The sequence below is a fragment of the Dromaius novaehollandiae genome, chromosome 2, assembly GCF_036370855.1.
Source record: "Dromaius novaehollandiae isolate bDroNov1 chromosome 2, bDroNov1.hap1, whole genome shotgun sequence".
NCBI classification, from domain to species: Eukaryota; Metazoa; Chordata; class Aves; order Casuariiformes; family Dromaiidae; genus Dromaius; species Dromaius novaehollandiae.
The window spans coordinates 99,291,875-99,305,135 of NC_088099.1; the positions used below are offsets into that span (position 1 = coordinate 99,291,875).

The 13,261-nt window shown below is 43.3% G+C and overlaps 1 protein-coding gene across 20 annotated transcripts in view; it reads right to left on the reverse strand.

Annotated features, from left to right (window-relative positions):
- Positions 1-13,261, reverse strand: part of ATXN1 (ataxin 1) — a 350,922-nt gene that overhangs the window by 96,816 nt on the left and 240,845 nt on the right. The window contains exons 6-7 of one of the 20 annotated variants that reach the window (XM_064507012.1): positions 6,983-7,089; positions 5,072-5,214 (exon numbers count right to left, since the gene is read on the reverse strand). The exons of the other annotated variants lie outside the window; for them this stretch is intronic. The gene's annotated coding sequence lies outside the window, so the exon portion shown is untranslated. The remainder of the gene's footprint in view (positions 1-5,071; positions 5,215-6,982; positions 7,090-13,261) is intronic. 20 annotated transcript variants of the gene reach the window in all.

Here is a 13,261-nt window from a genome sequence, read left to right on the forward strand (position 1 = left end):
TACTTTCCCTAAGGCTAAACAACCTCCTGGCTCTGGAAAAGCGTGCTGCCCACAGGACCCAACAGAAAGAGTCACCAGTCTGGAGCTGCCATATTTCTAACCAGGACTTTCCATGTAAATTCATGCACATATGTTGCAAGTGTGCAGGATCATGCCAACGCGTTGGAGTAAAAGCTAACGCACAAACCAGACTTACAGCATACGCACAACATGCAGTTAGTCTGTGCTGTGCTGGGGAAAGGGCCTGGATTTCCAGAGGTTAAGCCACACAATTACAGACGCTGCACTATAGCTGCAACTGAGCCACCAGAGGCTCAGAAACCTCAGGACAAAGGGAAAAATTATTGTTGCTGTTCTTCTTCTTCTTTTATTATTTTTTATTTTTTAAAAAAACCCCACTGCTCCGATTCCAAGCAGGCAAAATTTATTGGCAAGCAAGGAAAGAAAAAATATGCCTGGGGAAATCCAGAAATATATGTGGTAGTTGTACATGAGCCTCATGTAATGACAACAAAGAGGCCAGCCCTTCCTCCTGCCCCGCGAAGCTCTGCTCCTGGCGTGCCCTGCGACACCACGCAGAAACTGCAGTTTGCTTCATCAAGGGAGTTGTCACACTTTCTGTCATTTCAAAGCCTCTCCTACCAGAAGCCCTGTTGCCACAGCCGGCCACGTGGGTCACCACCTCCCGGCTGCGCAGCATCCCCAGAGCCAGTGCTGTCCCCTCGCTCCTGCTTGCAAGTGCTCTGCGATTGAGGGTGGCACCAGAGAATTTGTCGCATCACTCGCAAGTCTGCAAATACCACATGGTAACTCACGCACACCCCCACTCACAGGCGCACACAAGCACAACCCACCCCTCCGCTCAGAGACAGAGCAGGTTTGAACCACGTCCACTGTGAGGCCATGGCCTTCCTCTCCCTTGCAGCATAGCCTAATCCCTGCACCTGTCCCAGTGACACACGGAAAAGGGTTTTAAATCCTTTCACACGTTCCCCTCCGCCCCGGCCTATTTAAGTAACAACAGCCATGTCTTATTGCCATTCGTTTCAAGGCAGGGAAGAAATGTCCGAGCTTGCTGCCAAGTCTTCTCTTTAAGCGGGGCTGAGCGAATTCCAGGCTCCAGATACAGCGGGAGGGAAACCTGACCCATGAAACATCAGAAGCTGTAGTACTTCAGTAACATACCAAACAAATGCTCCTTCCGCTCCCGCTTACAGGAGATCTCAGTGCTGATGAGTGAAAGGGAGCCGGGTATAAAATATGGGTGACACTACAGCACCTATCGCACTCGCTCCTGCCAGGGTAACAGGATCTGTCTCGCTCACCCAGTTTTTTCTTCCCTTAGTGCTAGTGATCTGCCAAAAGCATCAAGAGGCAACAGAGATATTTATAAATCCACAGCAACCTTTACTGGCTCGGTTCAGGAATAATGGGGGAACAGACGCCGACCCTCCAATCTGCCTGGCGGCTGCTCCACGCAGAGCACGTGCAAAGGCCTCGCGTTTGCCAGAGCGCGAGGCGGGCAAACCCTTCTCACTGCAATAAATGCCTCTTTCTCTTACACCAGTTTTGATTTACAGCTACGACTTTCACTTAGGTTTTCTGGGCATTACAGCACAGTACAATCAGCCACCGTGCAGCGTTATCAGGCGACCCCTCTCCAGGCGAGCCCACGCCAACGCAAAGCAACGAGCGCCACCGCTTCCCCACCTCATTTGCAAGGAAGCAGCTCAGACACTGGCTACGGGCTGGCTCCTTTGCCCAGGTTCATCTCCACTGTTGAGAACCAGCTCACTCGCCCCTACACACAGCTCTGCAGCCTAGAGCGCACCACCTCAGGAGACACCAGTCCAGGCGTGACCAGCCAGGTAACTTTCAGCAGGTAGAGCAGAGCTCTGGCTTCACGTGGGAACGCTGGAGAGAGGCCACCTACCTGCACCCTACCACCAGGGCAGCTCCCCCGGGGCTCCGGGAGGCTGTCAGGAAATGACAACACTATTTATTTTTCTTTGACATTCCTAACCTAAGCTATAAAGCAGCAGACCAGCAGGAAGAAGCAGGGGAGGGCATTACATATTTATTTGTTATAAATTACACTTGGGAGAACATTAGGTACAACAAGCTATCACTCGTCAGAGAAGGCTTCTGCTGTATGTCAGAGCACTACAATGCACCTTATTATGGGCATTAGCTGGACACCAACAGAAGACGAATCTGCTGCTCCTCCTCTCCACCCCCGCTTTGATTTCAGCAAAACATTCTCCTTGCATTGCTTTGGTTATCTCTTGGAAGGGGAAGTATTTTTATTTTCTTAGTGCACAGGACAATATGATACTTTAAGACCTAACAGGAAAGTCTCTACCCAAAACAAACTTACTTCTGGTGAGAAACTTGGAGCTGTTAAATACTCAGACAAAGCATATGAGACTAAAAGGCGTACATACCTTCTCAGCCCCGCATTAGAAAGAAAACACAGTGGCAGTTCCCACGCAGCTGGGAGATGCACTAATCCAAACCTATGTGCTCTGGATCGTAATAAATGCAGCAGGGGCGTGGGGGGCGCAGACTGGGAGCAGGAGTTCTTGGCACTAGGCTCCAAAGACACATAATTTTGTCTGGAAGACAGCAGGACTCTGAATAACTCTTCCACAGCATTCCTCAATGGTTTCTTCGATAAAAGGTCTGCAGGCCACATGAGAAAACCAGCAAACATTCCCGCTAACGGGCTGTTACCAGGAGGATCTGCTGCTCCTGTGAGACCAGCTCCCAGTGTGATGGTCTCCTGGTGGTGAAAGAGCTGCTGGGCAAGGCTGGGCCTTGCCATCGGAAGCGAGGAGAAAAGCACATGGGAATTGCTGGCTTGATTTACCTCTGAGGACACTGCTTTTCAAAGAGGTTCGGGATGGAAACAAGGCTGTATTTCTGCAGACAGAGAGGTGGCAACCCTTTAGGAAGAAGCTTTGATAGCTGCAACTGAAATAATTGCAGCTACAAATCAATGAGGCTAATATGAAAGCAGCATTCCCCAGGCCTACAGAGAAATGCTGCTAGCAAGTGCAGCATAAAAAGCTGAAAAGCAGGAGCTTTAAGTCAGCTCCAGAAGCGTTTCAGCCCGGCAGAGAAGAGAGAGATACTTGAGATTATCAAGACATAACCCACGAGGAGTTGACTATTGTATTTTAGAAAACTGAATGCGTTTAAGAAAAGCCACCCAAAGTCAGTCGTGTCAGGATCAGCACATCCCGAAAACACCTGCTTCCTGAAAGGATTCTTTTGCTCACTACCCCAAGGAGAAGCGGTCAGACAGCCTTGGTGGTGCCACTGGATGAAGCTGGTCACTCACCTCAGAAACCCAGAAAGGCGATGGTGTGGCCAGCTAATACATCTGCCAGGACCTCTCACACTTCTGCACATTTCTCCCCTTTATTTGGGAGGAGCTGGCTTTAGCTGGAAAGGCAGACTGCAGCTACAAGTGCTCTTGCCGCCCGTACAAAGGTTAAACATAAGACACATAAGCAACTGTTCTGGGCACTTCTGCAAGTGCTGCTGCCATTATTTCTGAAGTCACAGACTTCTATCACAGATTTCAGTGACTGAAATGTTTGTGTTTTGTGCTGCAATATTCCACGAGACAAGGACAGCGTTGAGAAATGCTCTGTTTTCAGGGAGCCTGAAGAACACCAGTTGAGTCAACGTTGGTGCCAATAGGAAATAGCCTAGTGTTGCTGACAGAACAAGAATATCTCCCTTTACCGAGAGTATTCCAAAGAGATCATGCAAAAATCATAGGCCCAGCCCCATTTTCACTGCACCTTACTACATTGCAAACACTCAGAGCAGCCGCTTTGAAGGGGCTAATCCACCCACTGCCGTATTTCTGGTAATGACTCACAAAATCCCACACGATTCTGATATCATTTTCTTGATAAAACCAGCTGCCAGAATGGAAGTATACATTTGGTTCTTGAAAAAAAAAAAGGCAAAACCCAACTAGTTGTTATTAGTAGCAAGCTGACGGAACATGAAACTGGCAGTCATCATGTGGTATTGGAACAAAGTAAATTCATGCACACAGACCCCATGCAGACAGCGTTTTGAAATCAGGGCTCTGCATCCTACCACCAATAATTTGTCTTGGTGCATGTTGTGACTTACACAGATGTTCACATAATTTTTTGCATATGGACAGCAAAAGGAGCATTAATTTCCAGAATGACGTGACTGTCTGTGTGGTAAGGATAATAAGGAAAAGCTTTCAACATGTATCCAATGATACAGTTAAACAAGAAGCCAAACTGTTCTCAAATGTCCTCAAAGGACTCCTCATGAAGTCGATGATGGACAAAGCATGCAGATCCAATGACAAAATTTAGACCAAATTTAATATTAGTCTTTCTTTCTCTCATTTACAAACTCAAATTAAATTCTACTCAGATAACTTATAATGAGATTCAGGAGCACAAAACATATCAGAGGATCACAGTGTTCACTCACCACCACAAAACAGTAACTAAACTTGCTCTGAAAAATGCTTGACTATTTATAGAGAAGCCAAGGCAAAAAAAATGAAGACGCCTGCTGGATTGGTTTTCTTTTTTTTCCCCCTTTGGCAGCCTCTTCATTTGAAAGCAGCCAAACTCCCTTCTGCTTCTATAAAGCAAACTAACAGAGCACTGGGTGTGCTAAGGTCACAGGAAGAGAGTACTTAAGCCTGTGCTAAAATTCAGGCCACCACTGTATCAGGTGCTTTGTCCTAAAGCTACTGAACTCCTGCTTAAGTATGTCTCTAAAGAGATGCTTCCCTACGGTTGTTCCTGAGCAGTCCTTGGAGGACTCCAGTCCAGAGCCTACTGCAGATTAGTGGCATTTCATTCACTCCAAGGGATGTGGGATCAAGGCACGGGAAATGGAAACACTTAGTATTTCTTTTGAGTGGCCAGCACCCTGCAGGATGGAGCTTTCAAACAGCATCAGCAAGCTTTCTGCATGATGAACTGGGACAGGACGCTGGAGCAAATTCACCCCAGTGACAAGTAAAGCATACACAGAGCTTTTTCTTTGGACCACTTACAGTGTAGAAAAGAAATCAAATCTGGGTTGAAACAGATGGCTTGAGAGAACATTTCTGCATGTGAAGGCCATTGCCAACAACTTCCAGTTCATGTGATTTATTTTCATTTTATTTATTTCCGACTTAATATACTGAATGAGTTCCTGAAAAGAAACAAAACTTATATGAGAAAAAGCAGGTAAAGTCATGTCAGAGATACTTCCAACAGCACCTAAAAAGCATATACGGCTCTCCAAAATAGAACAAACTGTAAAAGAGTCTGCAAGGAAGTTTCCATGTCGTCCTCTCTATAATAGTATTATTATCACCAGAAACCTCAAATATGCTCCCACCTTCCTTCTCAGGTGGGAGAAACTACACGTTTTAAGAGCTGCCATTGGGTCAATGGACTCAAAGACTGTGAAAATGTACTGTCAGCTGGTTGTAACATGTAGCCCTCCACTGTCTAGTGCTCTAACGATCCAAACAGCCAGAGCTCAAGAACTCTACATTATCTCCTCATCCTGAGGTTTTCTAAAACAAAAATGTAAAAAACCGTAAGACAGCAAAAGGGAGTCACTTCGGAAAGCCGAGCAGCACCACAAAGAAACCCTGCTAACCTTATTTTGGCAAGGTGAAAGAATGGTATAACACTTTTTTCTCCTACTAAATGTATTTACTCTTAAAAATCGATTTCCTCTGTCACTGTTTATTGCTGCATGTTGCTCAGTGCTTCTGAGAAACTGCATGGAAAATCACAATGTTACACTTGTTAAATTGACCCTACAGGGCCATATCACCAGTACGTGCATCATCCCAAGAGGTGAGTCTGCCAAAGTCATGCTGTGCATATCATCACTACACCCATGAGAAAATGCAAATTTGGCTGTATCATAGCTTCTTTGCATAGCTTTCCATTGGTTCTGCACAGCCTTTTTACAAAATGCCAATTTACTTTACTTTCCTACAGCTTATTGACAGTGTGAGATGTTTACAGCTTTTATACAAGGCAGATATAATAGTTAAAACATTAAAAGACATAATTAAATGAATTTTGGAAACAGAACATATCCTTTAAAATGACAACATAAGGCACAGGACTTTGACTGGGACAAAGAAATGTTAATACATCTTTGCAAAGGTGCAGAACCATCTCTCTCACATGTTCAGAGATGCACAGCTTTTTCCATTTTTTATAATAATCTGTAAAAGCAGAAATATTTGCTTGCAAACTATGAAGGGCCTGAATCCAGTTACTGAGTACACATTTCACTCACATTGATATCAGAATGGAAGGCTGCCAGTTTAGTGTCTTGGCTGGCATTCAAACATGCTGATTGCTGAGCCTCCTTGGATTTGGAGTTCACGATTTTAAAAAAAGCAAAAAAAAAAAAAAAAAAAAATCCCAAACACAAAACAAAAAACCCTCCACAAACATTTTTGAAAAGCTACAGGGCTCATTTCCCCCCCTCTCCTCGTCTGTAAATTCAGTCCCCAAAACGGGTATATACAAGTAGCATTCTGTGTCAAGAAAAGCAGCTAGGCTGTTTGGACTTTATCTACAAAGTTACGATACAAGGAGCATTAGATTTTTCCTAGCCAAGCAATTTTCACACATCTAACAGAGGCCAGCATTCAATCAAGTCAGCAACGGAGGAAAAAATCTGTTTACACTTTTATATGTTAAGTTGAAAAAAAAAAAAAGAAAAAAAAAAACCCTTGGAATGTTCTGAAACTTCTGTCACAGCCGGGTAAGAGAGAAGGGAAATACTGTATATCTTACACAAACCTTTTTTTTTTCTTCCATACTATTACCTACAAAAATTTGCCCTATTTAAATGCAAGCAAAGAGCTCCTTGATGTCCCCCTACACTGAAATAGTTCATCTCTGACAGCTTATTTAAAGGGGCTGGCACTATGTCCAATCCTTACTTTTACTGACGTGACAGCAGATGTTGTAGATCAGGCCACTTAGACATTTCAGTTGAACTTGACAGGTGTTTTCCAATAGGTTCCACAACACATTTGAAGAGGGCAGCCTAGAATTGCAAATGCTTTATAACGACAGCTTAATAAGCAAAGTGTACACATTTCAGGGCATCATCTTCAAAGACCGCAAACGTAAGTGACCAAAATCTGAACTACACGGCAATATGCCTGTAATGTATAACTAAATCAACTAATGGCATGTGCATTCATGCAGTATTTGTACAACCAGTATGCAAAAGGACCTGATCCTGACAGTTCAAGGCTCTCTACACTTTGCAGGATCGGTGCTCCAAGTGCTGCCACAATTCACAGGAATCAGGTATAAGCATTGAGTGATAATTGCTTGGCCTAATTATTAGAAGATTCAATTTATGCTAATCAGCCTGAGGGGAGGGGAGCATAAAATTAACTCAACACATTTATTTAACTTTTTACAATATTATTATTATTTAAAATTTATGATAGCGTTGTGCTCAGAAGCCTGAGTCAGGATCATGATCCCACTGTGCTCAGCACGGCACAAACACACAGGCGTCTTGAGTGTCCTCCCAGAATGGGGGATTTTTGAGGCAAAGGCTCTGTCTCTGCAAACTTTTATGCAAGTGCTTGCCTCAAAGCCTGGGAGCAAGGCCATGGAAATTAACAGCACATTTGTCTTGCTGAAGTGAAGCAGGTGCATTAAGCCATCACGAGAGCATCATCCAATGAAAGAAAAAAATCAAGCACAGGGGTAAAATCCAGGTCCCAGAAAAGAGAGAAGATTTATGCCAGTAACTAGAATGGGAAATTGTCAGAATTTCAGCTTTTATGTTCACATGCACAATATATAACATAATTCAATTTTTCCTTGTAGAGAATTTTGAAGGGTATTTGCCAGAGAAAAGCAGCTAATGATTCCATCTGCCTCCATTTCCAGACACTCAAGCGTCAAGCCTTAAAGGTCACCATTCGGGTGATCATAACCAATCACTGTCCTTGAATAAGCTGGCCTTTCTGTTTATATCTAAGTATGCTTTTTCAGACACAACCTAATTAAACTGTTGTACTGGTCAGACAACATGCTATCAGTATTTTCATATTAATTGATATATTATCATTATTTTAACTGTAATGGATTCAAGTATTTTATAATATTTAATCATAAGTAGGGAAAACAGGAGCTCTTCTGAGTTAGAGCTTTAAAATTAAACTCTTTGGAGAACTGGCTATACTGACACGAGGCACATGAAAGAGTGAAGAAGGAATTGATGAGAAAGGGGATGATGCCTCCAAGAGTCATTAGAAGACCCTCAGAATCAGAAGATCAGGACTAGAAAACCTCTCTTCCTCTGGCTCTTTACTGTTGTTTTAGAAAAGAACCACCTCTGGGCTCCTTGCGGTTTGCTGGAGCTAAAAGGCACCACCTAAACCTCAATGTGATCTCACTTTCAATAAGCTGGAGAGGCTGTTCAGCTCAGGGGCAGGTGAAATGTTAGCAATATGTTCCACTTCCCATTCTTCCCCACATCACAAAAAGCGCCAAGATTTTGCCCATACAAGCAGAGAAAATAGAAACATCAGAAAAACATTCATTTGAGTGGGCTGTGCTAACAGTCTAATTCCAGCGCAGCATTTCAGGATTAGTGAGGGCAGGCAAACTCAGGTGTAAGACTGCTCCTCCACAGCTAATTTGCCCCTATCTGCCCAGACACCCAAAAGACCTTGGAACAGATTTAACCCCCAAATTTACATACTGGTGTTGTGGTAGGTAGAGTAAGAACTTTTTCAGTACTGCAGGCTTTTGTTTTAAAATGTAGTTTTTTCGTTAGCATCTTTGTTCCTCTTCCATGCTCCTCTGCAGCTCTTTGTGCTGCAGTTCACTGGGGCTGTTTCAAGGTCCCATTGAATATGTCAAGCCCTTTACATGCAACTACATCCTTGCAGTGCAAAATGAAACAGAGGCAGATGAAAGAAAAAGAAACCATCCCCTAGCCACACACAAATTCTATGTATTTTTCATATCACTCCTAACACGTACTGGCAGCCCACACCAAAAAGGCGCCTATTTTGGAAGAAAGTGACATTTGAGTCAGATTTGTTTTTATCATTAAACATGATGATATCAAACATCACCTCCTTTCTTGCTTCTAGCTTATAAACAGGGCACACTTTTGCATGTCCATCAGAGTCCCGCCTGCTTGACTCAGCACTGTGACCTCTTTGGGGCCTTCAGACCATCCCGTAAGTGATGGAGACATGAAAGGATCCATCCCTGGCCATGCTGCATTGCCATCCAGGCAGGATGCAGTACTGTTCCCACCTGGAATACTGCAAGGAACATGAGGAGCAGGCCTATGAAATGCTGCTTCTGCTACCAGCAGAAAATACTGTCTTTGCCTGTTGTTACCCAGGCCCCCTGTACACCACCACTTTTTGCTGTGAAGACACATGACCTCAGCGGCTCTGGCCACACTCGGCCCACGCTAGCCCGAAGCGTGAGACACCTCTGGTGAGGTTATGCAGTGCAATGAACTTCTCAGGGCTGGCTGGGGGAATTCAGGCCCTTTCAGCCTCCCTTTTAACTCTTGGCTCCATCTTTTTTTTAATTCTCAAAATAACAACAGCAACATTGATTCTTTGACAACAGGCCTTTATGAGGCTTTAAAAAAAATAATCAAACAAACCTGCTTACTTCAAAGTCACACTCTCATAATTTTAGCTGGCACATCATGAACAAAATGGTCTAGAACTAACCTCAAACAGTCATCTGGAGAAAAACAACATATTTTCCCATGTCATCACCACTACAGCACATACTAACCACAACTATTCAGCCTGTCAATTTTCAGTTTATATTATGATAACTTTACCTAAAAGCAATTCGTGGTTCAAAAACAGCAAGTGCAATGCCAAGGAAACATTTGCTGAGCTGACGAGCATGGCAGCGCTGGTGTGAGGAACATGCTTGCTGTACAACAGGAAGCAGAGTCAAAAGAGATTTCACTGGGAACAACAGACTTCTCAGAAATTCCTGAAAACACTGGTTTGGGTTGGCTTAATTCAGCAGTCTAGTCACAGCAGGTTGTGAGAAAAGGGTCAATTTGGTCCTTGGGATGTGAAGTCTTCCACAAAAAGACTCCAAAAGAAACAGATTCTTTTTTTTCTTCAATTGCACTTAACTTATCCACCTCCATTAAAAGGAAGGTTTCTCAAGTCCACTAGGTATCTGAGAGAGGTAAAAAGCAGAGATTCATGAGAGTCTGGACAGGGAACCTATCTGACAGGTAGAAAAGCAATACATTTTTAAAGGACTCTAGCAAATACACTTTCAGCCATGGAAGTGCATGTCCCCGTGATTCACAAGGAACAAGCATTATATAGTTTTGAGTTACTTTACTCATTTTAAGGAGGACAAAAGCAAACCCCTCATTAGCAGAGTGCTGTGGTTCAAGTTCCATGCTTAAAACTCCAGACTTTGAAAATCATACACCCACACTCAGGCTTTAAAAATATTCTTATGCTACTCTGCCGCTCACCCCAGAAGCAAACGAGAAGTCACTGCATTGCTACTTCATGATCTGGGGCAAGGAGAGGCTGGTTGTGACTGCTAAAAACTTTAGCCTAATGCTTAGATAGGGATGGCAAATCAAGCAAAAAAGACTTGAGAAACCTACAAAAACACTCTGCAACCTGTGGTATTACTCTGTTCTTGGTATTGATTTGCCCAAAGTTTGGTCACAGGCGTACCACACAGGTTTCCATGTAAACTAATTCTGTGGGCTGAGAGCACGGTCTGAGCCACACTACGATGGAAGCCACTTTGTGGACTGCACCTTCCCTTGTCCCTTCTCCTCAGAAGTACTGTGACTTCCTAGGGTGCGAATACAAGCACCTAGACATGCCAAGGCACTTTTACTCTGCAGATGAAAGGGGATGCATTTTCCCTTCCTGGTGCTGGTGGGAGACATGCTGAAGGTGATGCGTTCTCCCAGAGGACAGCTGATTTCAAGAGTGGCTGGGCTCCAAGTGGGCCTCTTTTAAAGTGCTGCCCTGAGGCTGGGCACTGCTCCTCGCTCATCACTTTTTATGAATTAGGAAGGATATGTGCTCCTACATGTCCTCTCCAGGCACATCTTCTGACTTGAAGGAAGAGGGAAATGGTAAGAAAGGAGCAAGGAAAAGCAGCTAGGAGCCCAGCATCTGAGCTTGCATTTATTTCAAAAGCATGTGAGTGGTTACCTGACTGCGGTGCCCCACGCCCAAGACTTACAAAGTCAGCAACACAAGTCTGAGCAGATCTTTCATGATCTTAAGACGAGTCTTAAATAGACCACATCCACAGATCACAACATACACAGCTGCCTTCCTCCATTACTCTGACAGCAATTTATGTCAATGAACATACTGCTGCTAATACACACTGAGTTCCTATTTCAGACACCAAAGCCTGAACTGTGTGGTACCCAGTCAGAGCTTGCTATTAGCTCTATTTTCCCCAATCTCATGGAAGTTTTAAGAGAGCCACTATCAGAAAAACGGCAGCATTGCAAGTTGTGTCCAAATGCTCAATAAACTAACCTCAATTTTTTTTATGTGAGTATTGCAACTCAGCAGTTCTACTATGGGATCCCAGAAAGCATAAGACATTCTTAATTAGCAAGAACAACTGCATACTATGTCAACTACTGAAAACCTCAGCATAGAGCAGAAAATATTTTGAATCAACAGACTGAAAAGCAAGACTGCTGGATTTTGTTTGATTTTACAGCACGCTTCAAGTTTTCAGAAAGAGATTTAAACAGATTCAGTATCATATTTGAAATCTTACTTCTCTGCTTCAGGCTTCCACTATTTTCTGAGCATACAATGCAGTTTTGTTTGAGATTTTTTTAATATCAAAAACATGCTTCACAGTTGAGCCCTTATCAGGCTCACAGTACTTCAGCATGTGCCTAACTTTAAATCACTGAAGCCTATTGAAATCAAAAAGGCAAGGGGGTGTTAAATGTTAAGTGCACCCTGATGTGTGGTCCTGAACAAGAATTAGATTTGAGGATGTGATTAGGTGTCTCTAAATAAGGTCTTCTATGTCCACACTGCTAATTATAAGAACAGATCACAATACACCTTATCAATCAAAGGATAGCAAAAGTTGTATGTCTTGGGGAGAATGACTGAGCACAGAAAAATTGGAAGCCTCTGGGCACAAGATTTGATTGTTGTATTAGAAGGAAGATTAACACACTCAGGCCAAGGATAAAGATGAAGGAATGAGAGTCAGAGAAGTTGTTCCAGATGGCAAAGTCATGTGGGATGTAACTCCATCATCTACAGTGGAAATAATAAGGAAGAAAAGAAAATTCAGTGTTGGGAGACCATATAGCACTGACAGGGAAATAAGAAAGAAATTAGAGCAGTAGAAAGAAATTTAAGGTAGAGTGACGAAATGAGGTCTTCAGAAATTAGAAGTGAAGCAATACCACTTCAATCAGACAGCACGAAAAAGGTTCAGTGGTTTTGTTTCACATAAGCATATACATCCGAAAGTTCCCATGCCTATGCAGACTGCATGCACTCTCCTTTAGTCAAGACATGGAGTTTGAGATACTTCATGGACAGCTTCTCAGGAGACTAGTACCAGCACGTGCTGTAAGGGAAGATGATTTGCAGTATCTCCGTAAGGATGGAAGCAGCAGGATTGGGATACTGCACATAAATGAAAGAAGGAATTACGTCAGATGGTGTCTTAGGCAGTGTAAGTGTAATGAGAAATTTTAAAAAGTGAGAATTAGGCTAAATATGATATGAGTTATTAACAACTCCTTAAGGGAAGTGGAGGAAAGTCACAGGCTTTGGAGACTTGAAACCAAATAGGGCAAAACAGTTAAAAATGCATTGCAGGAAACTGTCCTGTCTTGTCAGGAAAATGGCCAGCATGACCTATGTTAATAGGTCTTCTGCACCTTTTACTGCAATTCATCTATGCAACTAGGAGGTACAAGAAAGTAAACCAAAAAGAACGCGCAAGAAAGCAAGCTAGTAGACAGAGCTTTGAAACTCTTCTAGTCAAGTTTCATTTGATTGAAATACGGGGTTTTCTGCCAGAAGCCAAAGGTGATCCTCCATGTGTCTGAACTAGTTAGCTCATTCACTGCACAACATCACAGCAAGATGATGCCCAGCCCATTCACAAAATGACTGTGAATGTGCGTTGATTTGGGAGCCTATCTACATACTCTCCTA